Raw genomic sequence first — 15,426 nt, 5'->3', positions numbered from 1 at the left:
GGGATGTTTTTCCATCCAATTATATCTAGAAACTGAATTACCTCTCTAGAACATTTTCTCTCTCTAGGCCAAAACAGATAGAAACAAGATCTGTTATTATTCTGAAAAGGGGATTGATTACAGGGGGAGAAACTGGACATTTTGAGGGGCTAGGGGGGATCTTACAAGGACTCATCCGTTAAAGACTAGCAAGGCCAATCAACTAGATCCATGCCCGTGTTCAGAAAACAACTCCAACTCATTGTTCCTTTTTCTTCCTCGACGCACGTGTGGGTATCTTCAGGCGGCGACCCTAGAGCCGAAGCACCGTATGGTCAGCACCCTCTAGGCTCCTTCTCGCAGGTCACCTAACGCTTCACTCATAGGCCGCTTCCTTGGTCCCTCATCCACCGTATAGGAAGCTCACCATTTTAATCGAACCAAAGCTGGTCAAGACCTCGGCTGACCTTGCCACGTGAGACGTCCTCCATTGACTTTCCATCAGCTGTTGCAACTTTCACTTAGGTCGTCATGACCACAATTGACAAGATAGTCAAAATGCTTCCCAACATTCTTGACATAAAACAGTCATTTAAAAATAGGTTTCATAAATACAGTTTCTAACGAACTCTCATCTTTCCACATTGTTTCACATCATTTCTCGTTATTCGACATTCTTCTACATCAATTCACATTGCTTAATCCACACCCCTTCATATCTACTCCCATCATCCTTCATCCATTCACATCATATTACATCTCATCACATCTATACACATCTATCCACATCACATCACATTCATCCACATTCGTCTACATCCATTCAGATCCACATCCCATCATATCACATCTATCCACATCACATCACATTCATCCACATTCGTCTACATCCATTCAGATCCACATCCCATCACATCACATCTATTCACATCACATCTCATCCATTTACATCCACCTAGATCCACATCACATCTATTCACATCCATTTACATCCATCCACATCTCATCACATCCATTCACATCTCATCACATCACATTTGCATCTATTTACATCCATCCACATCTCATCACATCTATTCATATCTCATCACATCACATTCACAACTATTTACATCCATCCACATCTCATCACATCACATTCACATCTATTTACATCCATCCACATCTCATCACATCCATTCACATCTCATCACATCACATGCACATCTCGTCACATCCATTCACATATCATCACATCCATTCATATCTCATCACATCACATTCACATCTTGTCACATCCATTCAAATATCATCACACCACATTCACATCCATTTACATCCATCCACATATCATCATGTCCATTCACATCTCATCACATCCATTCACATCTCATCACATCACATTCACATCTTGTCACATCCATTCACATATCACCACATCCATTCACATCTCATCACATCACCACATCTCGTCATATCACCACATCCATTCACATCTCATCTCATCACATCACATTCACATCTCTTCACATACATTCACATATCATCACATCACATTCTTATCCATCCACATCTCATCACATCCATTCACATCTCATCTCATCTATTCACATCTCATCACTTCACATTCACATCTCCTCACATCCATTCAGATATCATCACATCCATTCACATCTCATCACGTCACATTCACATCTCGTCACATCCATTCACATATCATCACATCACATTCACATCCATTCAGTACGGTTACTCTACTTTCAATACTGATAGAGCTTTTCTAAGTTTCTGCCAATTGCTTGGGTTAGTTAAAGGTAACTTTTTCTCGATCCCATTAAATCTAAGTATCAGAGTGTTTTAAAAAAGAAAAATGAAGTTTATCATAATTTTATAGTAAAAACTCAGAAAGAGCATTTACGTATTGTGTTTTCATTCCTTAAGATTCATTAGTGAGGATTAAATCTAAACTTTCGTTTTCTTATTGGATCCTTGATCATCCCAGGGATTCCAGATTTCCTTTTCTGATTAAGAATTATCTAAGTTTTATTGATGGATATTTTCACATTCTTTCTCAAATTTTTGAAATAAAATATATTCATTATTCTTCTTTTTGAATAAAAGATTCATGGGATTTACAAAAATCAATTCTACCCATATTTCTCAATAAAAATGATAATACTCAGAATTCCACTTTTGATAAATACTCATATTTTGAATTATGCCAAAAATTCCTCTTTTAACATTTAATTATTTGGATCTCCAATATCATGGGAATTCCTCTTTTTACATCAAAAATCTTTATGCATAAAAATAAATTTATCAAAAATTCCTCTTTTCTCTTAATTAAATATTTATGCATAAATACTAAAAAGTATTCTTTCATGAATATGATAAAAATCATTCTTTTTGCTAAAAATTTCTAAACCTAGAATATGGTAGGAATTCCTCTTTTAGTATTATGCATAAAAATAAGATATGTATTTTTTTAAAAAAATTTGCCATAGCTTCGCTGCTATTACTGATAATTCTTAATTTTTCTACTTGAATAAAAACTTGTAATGAAAATATGATAAAAGCTCTTCTTTTAAGCTTAAAATTAAACGTTCTCAATTTGTCATTCCTTAATTAGATCCACTAGGTCAAAGGTCAAACAGCAACAATCTGTCAGCACAATTCACTAATCTCATAGTGATATGCTGAAAGTCATAATCGTCTTCCAGTTACTAACATCATCACTGGGATTCTCTCCATTCATCCTCATTGTGGCTTTATTCAACTTATCTTCTTTCAACCAGAATTTCAACATCATCATCTTTCAATCAGAATCCAAATCAATTCATCAATTCTCAACCAGAATTCTAAAGTCATATCAATCAGCATTCAAATTCATCATCTGGATAGCATTTTTGCTTATAATTTTAAGGTCTTAGATTTACTCGTATATATTGCTAGTAAAGAGCTGCAGTTATACCCACGGTATATACAGGTAATCACGGTCCTTGGAACTATAAGGTAAATACCATCATATCTAGGCCTCAAGCAAGTTAGGGATTCCACACAATTGCGGTACTTCCTTCTGAAGACCCAATTTCCAATTTATGAATCTTCATTCTGAATATCAATTTGTATGAATTTCATCATACAATTACAATCTTTTATTGGTACTTCATAAATTTTTGACATTTCTTGCTTCTCGGTTGATCCACTTTAGCCAAGTCGCTCTGATACCAGCTGAAAGATCCTTGTCCCCACTGTGCATCGAATTCGGGGGTGCTAGCAGTGGAAGTAGTACTTCTTGCGTAAGGCAAAATCTCCCACTCGGGGCCTCGTCTACAAATATCCAGACAAGAGACTAATCCCTCGGTTCTTCCAAAACCAAACCTGGAAAAACTTCCCTCGCCCGAAAGACATGGGCGATTGCACAAGGAAAATCATCTAACGCAAGAATTAATCTAATGAGTCAAGGTTTTAACTAATCAAACTGATCCGATCGAACTCGTAAGTCACACGGTCAGATCAAGGAAGAGACTTGCACTTGGATCATAGAGACCAACGCTTTTTTCCTCATCAAGAGACATAGCCGTCGATTCTTTTCCATAGAACAAGGATTATCCGTGATTTACTTCAACTATCGTAACTTAACAAAATTTAGTCTTATTTTAAGGATCCATTGTCAGCCTACTAACCCCATCCAATCCCATAGGTTAGCCAAACGCCCAACCATTGTATTGATAGGATCCATTTAGAAATTTGTTTATGTTTTACCCCGGGTACCAGGGAAAAGAGTTCCAGGCCCCCTAGTTGACGCTTCAAGCAAAATTTAAGATAGTCACACCACTTACACACCCAATATGAAATTGCCTTTTTCACAAATTCTTTAAAACAATCTTTTAATGAAACCATAGTATCACTGATCATAATCCTCCAAAATATCTAGCTTGAATTCCAATTTCCAATCATTCCTTCATCGGTGTACCTATGGCATCATTGGCGACCAGAATGCTCACCACCTACTCACTCAGGGGCCTTTTCAATAGTTCCTAACTTATAGTACCTGGAATTATAATCACATAAGAAAATCCAGATGGACTCTCCGTTGAAGATTAGTAAGATCAACCAACAGATCCATATAAAAGAGCCATGGACTCATCCATTTGAAGACCAGTAAGGCCAATTAACCAGATCTATGCCCGTGTTCAGAAAACAACTCCAACTCATTGTTCCATTTTCTTCCTTGACGCACGCGTGAGTATCTTCGGTGGCCTAGAGCCCGAGCACCGTATGGTCTGCACCCTCTAGGCTCCTTTGCGCAGGTCACCTGGCACTTCACTCATAGGCCGCTTCCTTGGTCCCTCATCCACAATACTACCAGAAGCTCACCATTTTAATCGAACCGAAGCTGGTCAAGACCTCGGCCGACGACCTTGCCACGCGAGACATTCTCCATTAACTCTCCGTCAGCTGGTTGCAACTTTCACTTAGGTCATCATGGTGACCATAATCGACAAGATAGTCAAAATGCTTCCCAGCATTCTTGACATAAAACATTCTTTTAAAAACAAGTTTCATAAATACAGTTTCTAACGAACTCTCATCTTTCCACATTGTTCCACATCATTTCTCGTTATTTGACATTCTTCTACATCAATTCACATTGCTTAATCCACACCCCTTCATATATACTCCCATCGTCCTTCATCCATTCTCATCCATTCACATCATATTACATCTCATCACATCTATACACATCTATCCATATCACATCACATTCATCCACATCCTTCTACATCCATTCAGATCCACATCTCATCACATCACATCTCATCTATTTACATCTATCCAGATCCACATCACATCTATTCTCATCACATTCACATCCATTTACATCCATCCACATCCACATCTCATCACATCCATTCACATCTCATCACATCACATTCACATCTATGTACATCCATCCACATCTCATCACATCCATTCACATCTCATCACATCACATTCGCATCTATTTACATCCATCCACATCTCATCACATCCATTCACATCACATTCGCATCTATCCATCCACATCTCATCACATCCATTCACATCTATTTACATCCATCCACATCTCATCACATCCATCCACATCTCATCACATCCATTCACATCTCATCACATCACATTCGCATCTATTTACATCCATCCACATCTCATCACATCCATTCACATCTGATCACATCACATCACATTCACATCTCGTCACATCCATTTACATATCATCACACCCATTCATATCTCATCACATCACATTCACATCTTGTCACATCCATTCACATATCATCACACCACATTCACATCCATTTACATCCATCCACAACTCATCACATCCATTCACATCTCATCACATCACATTCACATCTCGTCACATCACATTCACATCTCGTCACATCCATTCACATATCATCACATCCATTCACATCTCATCACATCACATTCACATCTCGTCACATCCATTCACATATCATCACATCACATTCACATCCATTTACATCCATCCACATCTCATCACATCCAATTACATCACATTCACATCTCGTCACATCCATTCACATATCATCACATCCATTCACATCTCATCACATCACATTCACATCGCGTCACATCCATTCACATATCATCACATCACATTCACATATCATCACATCACATTCACATCCACTCAGTCGGTTACTCTACTTTCAATACTGATAGAACTTTTCTAAGTTTTTGCCAATTGCTTGGGTTAGTTAAAGGTAACTTTTTCTCGATCCCATTAAATCTAAGTATCAGAGTGTTTTAAAAAGGAAAAACCAACCTAGTAAAAACTCAGAAAGAGTATTTACGTATTATGTTTTCATTCCTTAAGCTTCATTAGTGAGAGGATTAAATCTAAACTTCCGTTTTCTTATTGGATCCTTGATCCTCCCACGGATTCCAGATTCCCTTTTTTGATTAAGAATTATCCAACTTTTCTCGATGGATATTTTCACATTCTTTCTCAAATTTCTCGAATAAAATATATTCAATATTCTTCTTTTTGAATAAAAGATTCATGGGATTTACAAAAATCAATTCTACCCATATTTCTCAATAAAAATGATAATACTCAGAATTCCACTTTTGATAAATACTCATATCTTGAATTATGCCAAAAATTCCTCTTTTAACATTTAATTGTTTGGATCTCGAATATCATGGGAATTCCTCCTTTTACATCAAAAATCTTTATGCATAAAAATAAATTTATCAAAAATTCCTCTTTTCTCTTAATTAAATATTTATGCATAAATACTAAAAAAATTTCTTTCATGAATATGATAAAAATCATTCTTTTTGCTAAAAATTTCTAAACGTAGAATATGGTAGGAATTCCTCTTTTAGTATTATGCATAAAAATAAGATATGTATTTTTTTCTAAAAAATTTACCATAGCTTCGCTGTGCTATTACTAATAATTCTCAAATTTTCTACTTGAATAAAAACTTGTAATGAAAATATGATAGACGCTCTTCTTTTAAGCTTAAAATTAAACTATGTATACATATCATAATTTTAACCATAATTATAAGCATAATTATGATTATTCTACTTGATTAAGCTAAATTAAATATTCCTCTCTTCCCAATTTGTTAGGATAATCCTTTTCTCATTTAGAATGAGTTAAAATAATTTTTATCTACTCATAAACAATCCAAAAAGAAATAACCATTATTTTTACTAACTCAAAATCATGAAAATATCAATTCTTAATCTCTAGCTCATCAAGCCTAGAGTTTAGTTTTGAAATAAGAGATTATCATTGAGAAACATTCTTTTGCTAAAGATTTAGCCATAAAGATGACTACTCTTTTTAAGAGAGATTTACTTAAGGAAAGCATTGTAATTAAGCATAAAAGATTAACTTAATTATAATTAGACATTAAGAATCTTTGGGAAAGCTTGATTTGAATAAAAACCATCATTTTGAAAGCTTCTCAAGCTTGAGAGGGGTTGAGAAGAAGAAAGTCATTGAGATATTTGAAAAAAACCATAAAAATTAGTCTTACCCCTAAGTTTGGCTTGATTCTTTTTCTTAGCAGTGAAGCCCCTAACCAATCAATTGGCCACCACCAAGAGGAGAAGAGAAAACTTAAAGAGTTGTTGGAGAGAGAGATAAGCTCCAAGCTCCCAAGAGAAGAGAAAAATTAAGGGATAATAGAAAATATACTTATTTTAAGATAATACTGGCATGGTATAGCTTAAAGATGAGAATACAAAGGAATGAGGGTCTATTTATAGGTGAGGGAGGCCACTAACCAAGTCCAACTAGGTTCTAGAATTTTCCAACTTTAGTTTGACCCAATTTGGACAAGATTTGGATCAGTTTGGCTCCCTTATTGATCTAGTTTGCTCCAAGATAGAGGAGAGATAAAAATATCACATTTTTTAAATTAAAAAACCCAAGCACACATGTGAAAAAGGTTCCTACCTCAAGATTCTCCCTCTCCTTACCAAGGTGTCAAAAATGCATCATTTCTCCAAAATATCTCATTTTTTTAGTAATATACGTTTTTTTAACTAATAAACCTTGTACTCAGTCAACTCTTCATCTTATGTGAGGATTTACTAATTTTTGGGTATTTTCTTTTTTTCTTTGCATTTATCTTATCCCAACACTTGGATTAATCCAATTGGCCCATTGAAACCTTAATTGGACCATAATCCAAAAATTTCTGAAAATGTAGACCCTTAGGCGGCTAAGGTCTCTTATACTATTTTTAATTAATTCCTAATGCACATTGAAAAGTTCATTTTGAACTTCTGATTCAGGGGAATCCATTTTATACATTAGGAGAATTTTTGTATCCAAAGATATCTTAATTTTGAATTATCTCTCTCTAGATATTTTCTCTCTCTAGGCCAAACCAAGCTAAAAAAAGATCTTTCTTCTATTTCAGAGAGGGGATGATTACAAGAACAGAAGGGGAGGTTCTTACACTTTATATCTCAAAAGTTGGAGGGAGGAATCTTACATTAGATACTTGAAAGAACCAAGGATTGCTTAGAAGTCCTTCCAATTGTATTAGCCAGAATCCTACAGCTGCTGTCGAATATATAGTGGTTGATGATTTTGTTGAAGTTGTGAATATATAGTTGGTTTTCTCCTTTTGTAATCATTTGTGCATGGGCCCCTTGACCTGATGATGTTATCATTCGATTTGGTGAAGGATTGTATCTGTTGTGAGGAGATACAAAGATTTTGTTGATGTTTTGTTATGATATGGTGTTATTTTTCTTGATTTGATGAGAATGGATCACTGAAATTTGATGTTTGGAATGTTGATTCTGGGTTACAGTCACAAAGTATGAAATAGGTGATGTTTTGTTATGTGTTACCTAAACATTAGATTAGTCAAGTATGAAATAGGTGATGTTTTGTTATGTGTTACCCAAACATCAGATTAGTCACAACAGAGGGTATGAGGATCTAATTTTGATATATTTGGGTTGTTTAAAAGTGATTTTGAGGTACAGCTAATAGTTATACAATGTCTGAGGATAACTGTAGAAAAGTTTGTTATTTTACAATGTTTCTATGGTAGCAATATGACATTGGTGGTCAGCTAAGGGTTCTTGAGGTTTGGAACTAGTCTTGTTTAAGTATTTAAAGATCCATGTGGTGTGATATGTCTTAGAGGATAAGGTTTCTGTGTCACTTGGGTCAGTCAAGTTGGTTAGGTAGATACTGCCCATTTGGAGGCAGTTGAGGATTTGTAGCAGTCTCAGCAGGGGTATCTATCATGATATCCCTTGAAGATAAGGGTGGCCTGGGGGGAAGAAGAATTCTGAGGACATTTGGTGGACATCTCTACATCATAAGAGACTTCTGTTTTAGCTGGTTCTGAAGCAGAAGGTTCTGCAGTAGAATTTTGAGAGAGGAGGCAGAAGCTGTAGGTATTGGAAGGTCATCTTTCTATGCATAGAAATTAAATTCAATGAAAATAACACTTTTATAATAAAAGAATTTCCATTATGCTTGTTCTGGTGTTTTGCAATCTGAGCAGTGAAAAATATATTAAAGTAGTGAAGAATATTGTAACCAACCCACTCTTCCCCCCCTCCCCCCCCCCCGACCCTGGCTCCTAATGATACCAAGGGGATTGATTACAGGGGAAGAAACTGGACATCTTGAGGGGCTGGGGAGGAATCTTACATAAAACCATTTGCAACTAAGTATGCATTTATCTTCAAAAACCATGCTCTAGGAGTTTGCTTAAGGCCATATAATGCTTTTCTTAGCCTACATGATTTAGACTCATGTCGCTTCTCAACAAAACCACATGCGAAGATACATAAACCTCCTCATGCAAAACTACATGCAAAGATACATAAACCTCCTCCGAAGAAGGAAGCCTTGATATCAAACTGATGTACATTCTAACTATGATGTGCTACCAATGTAATCATATAATAATATACCTAATTACTAGATGTGGGTGTAAAAATTCTCATCATAATTTGTGTCCTTCTCCTATGCATAACCCTTTGTAACAAGCCTTGCCTTCTAGCAGTCAACACTACCATCAATTTTACACTTAAGATTATAAAACAACTTCGTACTAATGGCCATTTTACCATAAGACAAGTCTAAGTTTAATTTTTTAGGATTGAGTTGTACTTATCATGCATGGATTGTGCATCATCCAATGATCATTTTCATGTGCTTTCTTAAATGATACAAGTTCCTCTTCATTGTAATGAGGGCATGATCCACAATAGAATAAGATTCATGATGACGAGAACCTGTATGTGTCTTGTTAGTAAAGGAGTAGCCAATTTGTTGTCCCATAGTGTTTGCAGCACTAGCCATTGTGGAATACGCTTGGATGCCTATATGAATTACCTTTCCTCATCCACTGCATCATCCACAATTGCCTCATCAATAGGTTGATCCTATGGGGGCTAAAATTCAAAGCTGATTTTCAACCGATATGGGTTGATTTACAACACCTTGTTCATCATTCATTTGCTCCACATATGGCTAGCTGTCACATTATATAAAGGTAGGAGTGTATCAAAGATGTCTTTTGAGCATACATTTTTTTGAGTTTTTTTCATATAAAATCATAGGCTAAACTAAGTTCTAAATAAAGACATCTCTACTCACCAAAATCCCCTTTATAGGTTTGATGGTAGAGTCTATATATACCCTTTGCTTTCTTAGTTATATTTCATAAAAATGTTTTTATGTCCTCCACCACAGGCTCTTCTTCCTTGTCCTTTAATTTAACCTTGGTGTCGACAATTTGTTGCCCCTTGTTTTTCTTATCTTTAGAAGGTTTTGCTTTCTCTTTTGGTTTCTGCTTTAAAGCATGTTCTTCTACCCATTTTGAAGTTTGTTCTTTTTTATTGTTTCTTGTGTGTAAGCACATTCAAGGGTATCGTGAAAAATTGCCCATTTTGGACACTTAAGATGTTAAGAGTTGTATTTTGTGAGACATGTTGCATTAAAGTAGCTCGCCTCGGGCAATCTTGGAACATATGGTCAATGCCACATCGTTCATATATTGGTTGCAAAGTGCTAGTGATCGTGGGCATGGAAGCATTCCAAACTGTGTACTAGTCTGCCACCTTGTGTGGTCCACGACAATAGAAACATTGAAGTGTTCGATTAACTGCTTCTTGAGAAGTGTCTACCCATTGGAGATGGAGGCTTTGTGTTAATTATTAATGAATTGGGACATTGGGTAGTGTCATGACCAAAGGTTTTGCAATATATGCAGTACAAATAAATAGGCACCTTGTACGCACAATGGGGATTGGGATGGTACTGGTTTTGTTTGATTTACGCTCAATTGAATAGAGTTCTCTTGCTACACTCCACCGATCACCTTGTCTTGAAAAGCTGTGGATAAAGGCCATTTTCAAGGTTTTGAAGTTGGTCTGATGGCCTTCATCAATGTGATGAACCATTGACTAGCAGGCCTTTCCCACTAAGGTTCAACGTATGTACCTTGGTTGGGTATTTAGATTTCCAAAGGCTTCGCATCGTTGTTCAAACATTTGTATGAATTGAACAGGATCAATTATTCCATCATATTTGCCCATGATTTTTGAAATCTGTACGGCTGTATTTTTGTATGAGTCACTGAGGTCGTGTGTGAGTACTGATGTGGGTAAGGACTCACATAGTCCTTGGGAAACCCCCCTCCCTAGATTAGTTAGTATATCCAAGGTGTAGGTATCTAGGGATTGAAAAGGGTTAGTACCTATAGGATTTGTGGGAATGTTAGATGAAGGACCAAAGCCCGGTGGGAGGGGGTGTAAAACCCAATGACACGCTTGTTGCTGGCATGGCAAATGGTATTGGGAGGTGCATTTGGGGCATGGATCTCAATGGCTCAAAGATGTCAGCCATTGGCTTCAGTCTGTGTGAGCCTTGGCAATCCCTCTATCGTTGCCATATCTTGACGTTACTAATTGCTCCTTTAATAATAATGTGAGTAAGCACTCTTTTTAACTTTTTATATTTTTTCACTGTCCCTTATAGCCTCAGGAGGCCTGGTGTACTCTTTGTTGGATCAAACGAGTGTCCGTTTACCCTAATTAGCTTAGGCGCTACATGCATGTGAACCTTTGATATTTTTCTGAAAAAAGCGCATGCCATTAGCATCCCAAATGGAAGAGGAGGTCCTAAAGCCTATTGTCAATCACTGTCTCAAGATGAAATTTTTTAATGGGAAAACTTTCCCTGTTTCGTAGCTCGTTTTTGAAGGTATTCCAGAAGGAATTTGGAAAAACTCTATGTGAGAGAGTTGTAGTATTTTTGGAGTACTACAACTTTGTGTTTCTGAGTTTTTTGTGATTTTGTGATTTAGACTCCAAAAAAGTAACCCAAAGATGGTTCACAATTGTTTTCGTGCTATTTTGGGCGATTTTTAGTGCTTTGACCATTTTTTGCCTTGATTTTCGGGTCAAATTTTGAGGCTACTGGGGTCGGGGAGGCCAAAATGATGGATTTTGCCCTCGGACCCTCAAGACCAATTTCAAAGAGCTCGATGCCGACTTTTCGATGAGCACGAGAGCGCCTTCATCGAATTCACGGTCTAGGAGATATGAGCCTCCAAACAAGGCTGTTTTTCATAGTCTTTTTTTTTTGGGCCGACAGACTCCCTTTCACGTGAACGAGCAGGGCGAAGTTCATGGCGTGAAACGAAATTCATAAGAAAAATTAAATTTATTTATTTATTTTTGGGCGTGAGACCCTTAAGGCATGAAAGTGCAGGTACGGTTCACAACGTGAGACACATCAATGCTTGAAAAAAATGTTTTTTTCAACCCTCAAAATTAAAGGCAATACTTAAGCTTAACCGGGATTTGGAATTGAAAATCACTGGAAATCGTACAAATGCTGGGATTTATAACTAAAATGTGTAAATTTCATCCCTTAAAATTAAAGGCAACATCGAATTCCAACCGAGATTTTTAAATTTCAACCGAGAAAATTACACTATAAATCGGGTTATGTGAGTACTAAGACATGCGGCTCATGTGGATTTGTTTGTTTTTTTTTCTTTAGTGTGACCTTAAGGCATGAGATGCTTAAGGCGTGAAACACCATTTTTTTTTTGCGTGAGGCCTTAAGGCGTGAGACCCTTAAGACATGAAACCCTTAAGGTGTGAAACATTGATTTTTTTTTCTGCGTGAGGCCTTAAAGCTACTCCTAATTCTTTCTACACTTTAATGCATACAAATCAAACAAAAAACACGACTTAAGAAAAATTTAACGATTCTAGTTCTATATTTAACTCTAAAGAAAGCTAAAAATCACTAAAAATTGAATTCTATTGCATTGTTTGATGCAATGGATGCAAACTAAACCTAATACACTCTATGTGCAAGCCCTAAGAACATTAAAAATCACATTACCAAAACAACAACCAAAATAACAATTTAAGCTTAAAATTAAGCAAAAAGGCATTATTGACAAAACATAAAGGAGAGCTATTTCTCACAAAATCACACACAAGTCTCCAACAAATCCACATCTTTTTCATGAAAAACCATTAATCAAGACAAATGGAAATGGGTAATGCATAGAGTAGAGAAAAATGATAGAAAAAGCCAAGGGATGATTCCTCGACAGTGGTGCCAAAAAATGTTATAGCTCACCCTAACCCCCCTTGAAACACATCCAACAAGAGATTACCTGGTGAACCCTAATCCAATAAGAGATTACCATGTGAACCCTAACCCCCCTTAAAACACATCCAATAAGAGATTATTGGTGAACTGCAACAACTGTCATGAGTGTAAGATTTCTCTCTCCAGCTTTTGAGATGTAAAGATGTAAGAACCTCCCCTTCAGTCTCTTGTAATCATCCCCCCCTTCAGAATGGAAAAAGATCTTGTTTTTGGTCTAGAGAGAGAAAATATTCTAGAGAGAGATAATACAATTTTAAAATATTTTCGGATAAGTATTTTCTTCCAGTCAATAAGAAGTGATCCCCTGAAACATAAGTTTAAAAAGAGTTTTTCAATGTGCATTAGAAATTAATTGAAATGTGCACAGGACACCACCTTAGCCTAAGGGTACCTATTTTTTGAAAATTATGGATTAAGGTCCAAAGATGTTCTAATGGTCCTATAGGATTAATCCAAGTGTTTGAATAAGAAAAATGCAAGAATAAAAGAAAATCCCCTAAAAATGAGTAAATTCTCACATAAGATGAAGAGTTGACTAGTACTGGGATTTATTAGTAAAAAAATGGAATTTTGACACCTCAGGAGGGTGAGTGGAGCTCATGAAGAAGGCACCTAGAATCACCATCATTACCCCAATTTTTTAATTAAAAAATGAGATATTTCATCTCTCCTCTCACCTCTTTCAAACTAGATCAAAAAAGTGGGCCTATAACAGGTCCAAAACTTGTCTCCAAACTGGATCAAACTGAAGCTAGAAGCCTCTAGATTCTAGTTGGATTTGGTTGGTGGCCTCCCTCACCTATAAATAAACCCCCATTCCTTTGTATTTTCATCTTCAAGTAATTTTGTGCTAGTGTAATTTTTAATTTAGTGTAATTCCATTATCCCTCTACCTTGCCTCTCCATTGTGAAGCTTTGGAGCTTCACTAAACCTCTTCTTCTCTTGAAGATTACCCTCTTCCCTTGGTGGCCAAGCCTCTTCCTTGAGGGCTACACAACTTTTGCAAGGTAAAGAATCAAGCAAACCAAGGGTAAGCCTAAACAATGAGGTTTATGCACTCTTTTTTATGTTAATCTTCTTCCTAACCTCCCTCATGCTTGGGAAGCATTTTATTTTATGGGTTCCCTCTTAAAACCATGTTTTTCTTGATTTATGAGAATTAATGTTTATGTTTATGATTAGGTTTATGCATAAACTAATCTTTATATTAAAAGTGAAATTTTAACCATTCTCAATTCATAGAAAATGCTGGGAAACTATGGTAAAATTTTATCATTAAAAAATGAAGGTTACGCATAAATTAAATTTTATACTAAAAGTGTAATTTTGGGCATTCTCATTTCATAGAAAATGTGGAGAAGCTATGGCAAAATTTGTAGCATTAGAAAATGAATTTATGCACACTAATTTTTATGCTGTAAGTGGAAATTTAAGCATTCTCATTTCATAGAAAATGTAGAGAAACTATGGCAAAATTTTTATCATTAGGCAATGAATTTATGCACATAATAAGTTTTATGCTAAAAGTGGAGTTTTGAGCATTATTTATTTACTAGAAAAATAAAGAAGGTTATGCATAAATTTTTTTAGATTCATTCAATTTACGAGAATTATAAAAATAATTCATTTAGATAAAAATGAATTAGTATGTGTGCATAAATGTTTATGTGCTGAAAGAGGAAATATGGGTATAATTGATTTACTACCACACATTCTTGAAACGGGCGCCCATCCAAGTTGTAGATGTTCTGGTTGCCAATGATGCCATAGGTACACCGATGAAGGAAGGAATTAGAAATTAGGATTCACTGGATAATTAGAGGATTATGATCAGTAACACTATGGTTTCATTAAATAATTGTTTAAAAGATTGTTGAATCTGTGAAAAAGGCAAGTTCATATTGGGTGTGTAAGTGGTGTGACTAGTTTTATGTTTGCATGGGAACTTTTTTCCCTGGTACTCGGGACAAAACCTAACCAAATTCCTAATTGGATCCCATCACTACAATGGTTGGGCGGTTGGCTAACCCATGGGACTTAGGCTGGACTGAGGGATCCCTAAATCGAGACTCAATTTCTGTATAGTACGATAGATGAAGTAAATCTCGGACAAAAATTGTTCTATGGAAAGGAATCAACAGCTATGCCTCTTAATGAGGAAAAAAGTGTTGATCTCTATGATCCAAGTACAATCTTTTCCCTGATCTGACTATGGGACTTACGGGCTCAGTCAAATCAGTTCAGTTAGTTAAGACTTTTG

Source organism: Cibotium barometz, chromosome 30 (genome assembly GCF_041138505.1).
Source record: "Cibotium barometz isolate CiBa-2024 chromosome 30, ASM4113850v1, whole genome shotgun sequence".
Classification (NCBI taxonomy): domain Eukaryota; kingdom Viridiplantae; phylum Streptophyta; class Polypodiopsida; order Cyatheales; family Cibotiaceae; genus Cibotium; species Cibotium barometz.
The sequence above is the reverse complement of the archived record's forward strand: the minus strand, read 5'-3'. Positions refer to the sequence as shown.